This window comes from Cavia porcellus, unplaced genomic scaffold (genome assembly GCF_034190915.1).
Source record: "Cavia porcellus strain 051 isolate PalLab524CR breed Dunkin Hartley unplaced genomic scaffold, mCavPor4.1 scaffold_7, whole genome shotgun sequence".
Lineage (NCBI taxonomy): Eukaryota > Metazoa > Chordata > Mammalia > Rodentia > Caviidae > Cavia > Cavia porcellus.
In genome coordinates, this window is record NW_026947490.1 from 82,433,734 (window position 1) to 82,441,648 (window position 7,915).

The window sequence follows — 7,915 nt, forward strand, 5'->3', positions numbered from 1 at the left end:
TCATGATACCAAAAAACAGTCACCAGTGTGCAATAAGTAAGGTGATAATCACAGGTATGCAAATTAAATGTATGAGAATTGTAGTATTATATTTTTTTTGTGAAACAGTCTTGCTATGAAGTTCAGGTTGGGCTTGGGCTCACATTTGAATCTAGAGTGATCTTGGGCTCACTTTGTAGTCTAGGCTGATCTTAGGCTCACTTTGTAGTTCATGCTGATCTTGAACTTGCCACAATCCTTCCACCTTAGCCTTCCAAGTACTGGGGTTACAGGCATGCACCACCATGCCTAGGTTGTAGCAATATATGTATATATAGTTATTTGTATAATTTTCCATGTTAGTAATATTCAGAATATACTCTATTCAAAATATACTTTGAGGCACTTGGCATTTCTGTACACTCAATCATGACAAATTACTACAATGTAGTTCCTACTTTTTATTTCTTTATTTTAGTGTTTTATCATGTTTTAAGTGAAATGGTTCAGACATAGGCAAGGTAGAGATTTTACATGATTTAAGCAATCTGGGAATTTGAGGCAAGAGAAATTCAACTTTGCCATTTAAATCCAGGCTAAGCAACTTGAAAACATGGTGAAAACCTGTCTGCAAATAAAAAATAGTGTTGGGGAGATAGATCAGTATAAATATCCTGGATTCCAGTATCAGCCCTTAAAGATTAAAATAAGGCCTTGTTTCCTGATAAGGTGGTAAACCACTGGCTTCATCTCACACTCTGAGTAGACCTGGCCTGTTGTCACCATCCCCCCTCAGAGTTTAGGAGTAATTTCCAGAATACATAGCCTCAAATCACCAGAATACAGTTTCCATCCTACTTCCTGCATGTAGGTGTAAAATTGTAAAACATACAGTTATTCAGTCCCTGCTATGTAAAGACAAGAGCAACCTTATTTTAATTGCAGTAATGTCCTTGTGGAGCATTTCATTAGTCCTGCTGTAATCCAGGAATGGCACCCATCACTTTGCTAATCAATACACATTTTGGATCACTTTCCCTGTCCCTTCAGTCTCAAATATTTTGTCTTTGTTCTCCAGCTATTCAGTGATTCAGGAAGGCTGTGTGCATTGTCAACTGGAAAGAGACACAGGGATATCAGGACAATTCATTATGTGGAGCCTTCCTTTATATTTTTGCCACCAGGTTGGACCCAGAGTCATATGCTGAAGAAAAGCCTTAGAATTTGAGCCTGGCTGCTGGATGACTTCCTCAGAGAAGAGAAATTAAATACAGAAGCAAACAACCTGGAGGCTAGAAATGTAAGTGTGGGGCCAGGTGTTCTGAGCTGGATAAGGATTGACTAGGTGTTATCTGATGAAGTTGGAATCTCCCCATGAAATCTGTGGTTTGTGATCTGACCTCTATACTGGCTTCAACCTGGTCCCTTCAGGTCTGTACCATGAAGCTTGACTGGCATTGGGGACCTCAGTGCCCGTCCTTTTCCTGTTTCAAACACAGCATCATGCAAATTGGCACCCATTCAGCAAATTCAACTGCAGCTCTGTCTTGACATTCTTTTATGGTGACTTCATTAGTATATGTGGAGTCTACAGGTTCATCTGTAGTTTCTACATAAAAAAGTAATTTTTTTCTCCATGCCTACTCCCTATTTTGTCTCAAGATCTATCCTGATTGCTCTGCATTTACTGAATATTTTGGAAACAAAATGTCAAGTCCATGAACTGAATACACAACCAAGCATTTATAAGGTAGGAATTAAATTTCAATTTTCTAGATAATTTCCACATGGACATACACATCATATGTGACTAGGTTTTCAGAGAATGTGGAGGCTGTTTCCTTCTCTGACTCAGTCTCTGCCATGGAGTGCTTTTTAACCTTGTTTCACAAACATGAATAGTGCCTGAGATATAAAATGATTCAGTGAAAATAATACAGAAATTTGGAGATACACAGAATGTGTGCTGTACCAGCATCTTAATCATAGGCAAAAATAAGCACAAAAGAAGAACACAATACTGTAAGACCCAGGGGATGATGGAGCATGGCAATACCAACTTTGGGACCAAGGAAGGTCTTTTTCAGGTCAGCCTTTCTTAGTGAAAAATAAAGCCTGGGTCTTGACCTGACTCATGATGAGAGGAGATCATAGACTTTATATCCAAATATCCAATGGAAATTTAGTGGGTAAGCTGTTGATATCAATCCTTCAATCATTTTATTTACAATGATTAATTCAAACAGTGGAATTTTGTTAAGAAAGAATCTGGCTGTAGCAAATCTAGATGTGAGTGTGTGTGTTTGTGTGTGTGTGTGAGAGAGAGAGAGTGTGTGTGTATGTGTGCTCATCAATTCTAACGGGGAATGATTTTTTTCTTCAAACCAAAATCAACTGGAGTTTTTAATCTTTTCTGTATAAATAGCTGAATGGCAATATTAGGGTAATTAATACAGAGGACTAGAGATTTAGCTCAGCAGCATAAATTCCTGCCTTGCAAGCATGCAGTCATGAGTTCAATTTCTAGTACCAAAGGAAAAGAAAATAGATCATTAATACATCTTTCCACATACATAGAATCTCTGAATGGATTTATAAGTTCATGCAAATTACACAGAATGTTGGATTACATTTTGGTGCACTTTAGCCTGCATACAACATACACTGGTTTTTATGAAAGTTACAATATTATTTATTTTTACAATTGAATTATACTTAGTAATCACATTCATCACAGGTAGATTGTTCCTGTACATGGTATATCTTGATTCCCCCATTTTTCATTCCCTTTTACTCTTTACAATTGCTCTTTCCCTTCTTATTGTCAATGATTTGCTCTGTTTTTTCCACCTTTTTTCATTTTTCTCCTTTTTTTCACACTCCTCTAATTTTCTTTTGTTTTTGAACAATGGTTTCTATTTCATTATATCTATTTTGAATTTGATTCCTGCTTAAAATTTCAAATCTTCTCACCAATGAGACATTGTAACCTTCATGCAGGTTCTTGTCATTTACTTCACTGAAGGAGATTGTGAAGGGTCCATCATTTTAGCTTTTAATGTCTGAAGTGTATCCTTAATGGCTCAGCATTAGACCATTTTATAAAATAATCATGTCTTTTTATATACTCATCAGTTGATTTGTGTTTGGGATGTTCTCAAGGTTTACGTATTACAAAATGTTGTCTTATAATATGAGTACACATGCATCACTATGGTAAAATGTGTTAAATTATTTTGGGAAAATACCATGATGGACAGCAGTTGCCATGAGTCCTGTAGTACTAGATTTGCTTTTAGGAATGACTGCAATTATTTTCCAAATTGGTGTGTCTGGTTACAAGTCTATCAACAGTGAAGTGCTTCTTTCTTTCCCACATTCTTCTTAGCAACTTTTACTGGTTGTGTTCTTGATCATTTCCCTTTTTCAATGGAATCTCAATGAAATGGAATCTCTAAGTTGTTTTAATTTGCATTTCTCAAAAGGCAAATACATGGAACCTCTCTGCATATATTCATTTGCCACTTTTACTTTGTCATCTGAGAAGAGTGTATTCATCTGAGATGCCCATTTTTGGATTCAGTCTTTAAATTTGGAGGTTCTGATTTTCTCCAATTTTATATATGTTTCAGATATTAGTCTTTTGTCTGAGAGTAAAGATCCAAAATTACTTTCCCAATTAATAGGTTTTGTTTTCACTTTAGCAATTTATTTTGTTGAACAAAAGCTTATTAATAAGATGAGATCCCAGGTGTTGATTTTTTGTGATATTTTTGTGTGTTGTTAGTTCTGCCCATACAGACTTTGCCTACACTAAGTACTCAACTGTTAGGCCTATCTGCGCTCCCAAATGGTTTTGTGTTTCTCTTTTCATAATTAGATGTTTTTAAAAATTTAGATCTTTGACCCATTTGTACTTTCATTTAGCGCATGGTGAGACACATGGGTCGACTTTATTGCTTGGTATGTGGAAATCCAGATTTTCAAGTGCTGTTTATTACACAGTCTACCTTTCTTCCAGGGAATGTGTTTATCTCCTTTGTAAAACATCAGGAGCTTGTCAGTTAGTCATTTCTGCATCTTCTAATCTACTCCACTGATCCTTTTATTTTCCCAGTATCTAATGTTTTTATCATAGTGACTCTCTGTTATTGTTGCAATTCAGAGATTGTGATGCACCCTGCCTCGTATTTGGTATCTGGGATTAATTTTGCTATTCTAGATCATTTCTGGCCTAAATGTATGAATGTTAGGAAGTTTTCTCTGTTTTTCAATGACATAATAATTGTACCATGACTGGAATTGCATTATATCCATGTAAAATTTTAGGAAATAGGTCCAAATGAATTACATTGTTTCTTCTTACATATGAACAAGGAATATCTTTTCATTTTCTGATATCCTCTTATATTTCCTTTTTCAGAGTGTAGTTTTCAGTGTAGAACTCTTTTTTCCTCCTTTTGTTACTTTGATTCTTAAGTATTTCAATTTTTTGTGCTTTTAGAAGGGGAATTTTCACTTATTCCTCTCTCAGTGAGTTTGTTATTTGTGTACAGTAACACTACTGGGTTTTTAGTATTTACTTTGCATCTAGATATATGATTGAATTGGTTTCTTATGTCTAGAATTCCTTTTTTGGGAAGGTGTGAGGTGTTACAGTATATGTACCATGTCTAGCATAGTATCATGTCATTAGCAAATAATGATAATTTAACTGTTTCTTTTTAGCTTTTTTATTGAGTTATTTGCTCCTGTTTCACATTTTCTATTCTTCCTTATTGCTTTAATTTATTCTAGTTCAATTTCTCTGGCTACTGTTTCCAGAAATACATTTAATAGAATTGATGATAATGGGAGAATTTTGAGAATATGTAAATAGGAGGTACAGAAAGTGTTCATTAGGCTGAAATTTTAGTACATATTTACGAATTGAGTGTGGCCCATCAAGGGTGTGAGCTGTACTATAGTTTGGACCTGGGAAACATTATGTATTTTTGGAAGTGGGAATCTAAAATTTGACCATTTACAGTCTTCTTCATTTGGATAGGTGAGTAGAATGGCCCATGTATAGTATGATAATGAAAGGTTCAATGAAGAAAACCTATTCCATAGGTAAGCAGTGATCTATTTAGAGGGAAAAGTCCATCTGCTGCTAAGAAATGGAAGGCTAAACAATCTTCTAAGTAAGTGGGAATTTTCCCTGCTTATTCTGCTCCTTGAGTAGAGAAGAAATGTTAAAATGGGTTCATGTTGTGAAAGTATAGTTTTCATTTTCAAAAGCATGAATTTTACCAGTCTCCTTGTTACATACCTTATTTCTTCCATTATATCTCACCATCAGATTTGACTCCTTATTAAACTCTGTAAAAGGCTACATGGTCCATCTTCTGTGACTGCTTCAGGGTGAGGAAGGGAATTTATTTGTCCTAGCAAAGGATCAAAAATCTCACCCAAATGGAACTATAGAGAGAAAAGTAGGTCATATTTGTTGAAAGATATTGTTTGCTTATCTGGAATTATCCAAGAATATGAGCAAGTTAATGACTCTCAAACTGTGTTTTATAAGCACATTTAATAAGTAGAATCATAAATTAAAATTGCAATATTGATAGTGGTTTGTAAAATTGTCAAGTATGGTAATGTTTGGCTTAAGCTTTTGTTACTTTTCTTTTATTTAATGAAGATTATTGTATTCTAGGTATAAAAATGATCACATTCATTACAGGGAGTTTTTTCCTTACATAATGTATCTTGATTCTTCTTTTCCTTTTCCAGTAATCTCTCATCAATTACACTTCCCCTCCTTATTTACAACATCTTGATTTCTGTTTTCCTTTTCCTCTTTTTTATTTTTCATTCCTTCTATTACTTTTCTTCCTTTTTCACTTGCCACTTGAAACTTTTCTTCCTGTTTCACCATATCTCTTATATGGTTTTGACCCTAAATACACTTTCAATATCTCAAAACAGAGAGACAGTGTACTATTTATATGTGTCGCTGATTCATGATTCATTTCACTTAAGTACATGGTATTGAGGTGCTTCCAGTGTTGAAAAAATATGTTAAGTTTATCCTTCTTCGTATCTGAATAGTACCCCATTGCATAAAATTACCAAATGTCCTTTAGTTCAGATTTATTGGTGGACATTTAGGCTGTCTTCAAGATCTATGTGTTACACATTGAGGAACTATAAACATATGTGTGAATATATCACTGTGGTATGATGCTTTTAGTCATTTCAGTAAAATACCAAGTAGGATATTTGATGGGTCAAAAAGGAACCTCTCATTTTAGTTTTTTTTTTTATCAGGCTTTGAACTCACAACTTTTGCCTTGCTTTACAGGTCCTTGTCCCACTTAGGCAAAACTGCAGCCCATAACTTTGCTGTTCTGAAGTATCTCCACAGTGATTTTGACATTGGTTGCACCTTTTTAGCCTCCCATCAACAGTGTAGAAGGCTTGCTATTTCTACCGAGCTCACCTGCACTTGCTCTTCGTTGATTTCTTGATAATATGTATTTCTTTGGAGTGACCTGGAAACATCATTCTTTTATTCATGTCTCTCCGTTGACTAGAGATATGAAAGCTTTTTTCCATATATAAATTTGGCGTTTCATATTTTTCATCTGACAAATGTCTAATTCATTTTAGATACCTATGTACAGATTCAATCTTTAAATTTAGGAGGTCTGATTTTTATTTTATTTCTTAATATATTCTAGATAGTAGTTCTTGGATAAAATGCTGACAACTTGAGTTCCAACTCTTTGTGTTGTCTCTTCATGCTATGAGTGGCTTCTCTTGCAGTGCAAAAACTTTTTAGTGAAAGGTCACAGTTATTGATTCTTTGTGATGTTTTCTGTGCAATTGAGGTTTTGTTCATAAAGCTGACCTGTACCAATGTCTTTAAGACTTTCTATTCTTTTTGCCTCTACATTTAGTGTTTTGGTTTTACTTTTTATGTCTTTGATCTATTTCAGTTATAGTTAAGTGTCTAGTGAAAAACATGAGTCTAGTTTTAACCCTTAGTGTATGGAAGCCCGATTTTCCAATACCATTCATGATGTTCTAGTGAAATTGTTCAGCTCCATTTTTAAAGATAAGTTGACTGAGAATGTTTGTAGATATCTCTACATATTACAATTTGTTGCCCTTATTTTTGGGTCATTTTCTTTTTCTTTGGCAGTAGCCAGGTGTATTTTTTAAATCACGGTAGCTTTGCAGTCCAATTTCAAATCAGAGATTGGGATGTGCCTTGCCTTGAAATTGTTCTCAGAAATATTTCTGGTATTCTAGGTGTCTTCTGGTTCCAAATAAATTTTAGGATAGTTTTCTCTAACTCTGTGAGATATGCTACTGTTATTTTGCTATGAATTGCATTAAATCTCTTTAATAACTCTCGAAGCATGGCCATTTTTACAATATTCATTCTTCTTTCACAAGAATAAGTGATATCAATACATTTTCTGGTATCCTATTCAATCAATCTTTTAGAAAGCAATAATTTTCAAGAAAAGATCTTTTATTTGGTTAGATTTATTCTCACGTATATTGGTTTTTTTTTTTTTTTTTTGGTTGGAGCTATGAATATGAATATTTCCAAAGCCTCTTGTAAAAATCTAAGAAGAAAGATAGGTTGTTATGTTTTATTCAATGTAATGTTATTGCTGAATAACTGACAACTTAAAAATAATTGAAGATAGACTGTAGCAGCAGTGGCTGGGAGTTCCGCCCAGCCTGTGGGAACTTTCTCCCTGACCTGGGGACTAGGCTGGTTCCCTACTGGACAGAGGAACAGGCCGGATCAGTGACTGTAGCAGAGGCAGCTGGGAGTCCTGCCTACCCTGCGGGAACTTTCTCTCTGAGCTGGAGACCAGGCTGGTTCCCTACTGGACAGGGGTCCAGGCCAGGCTGGTGAGTGTAATAGCAGCGG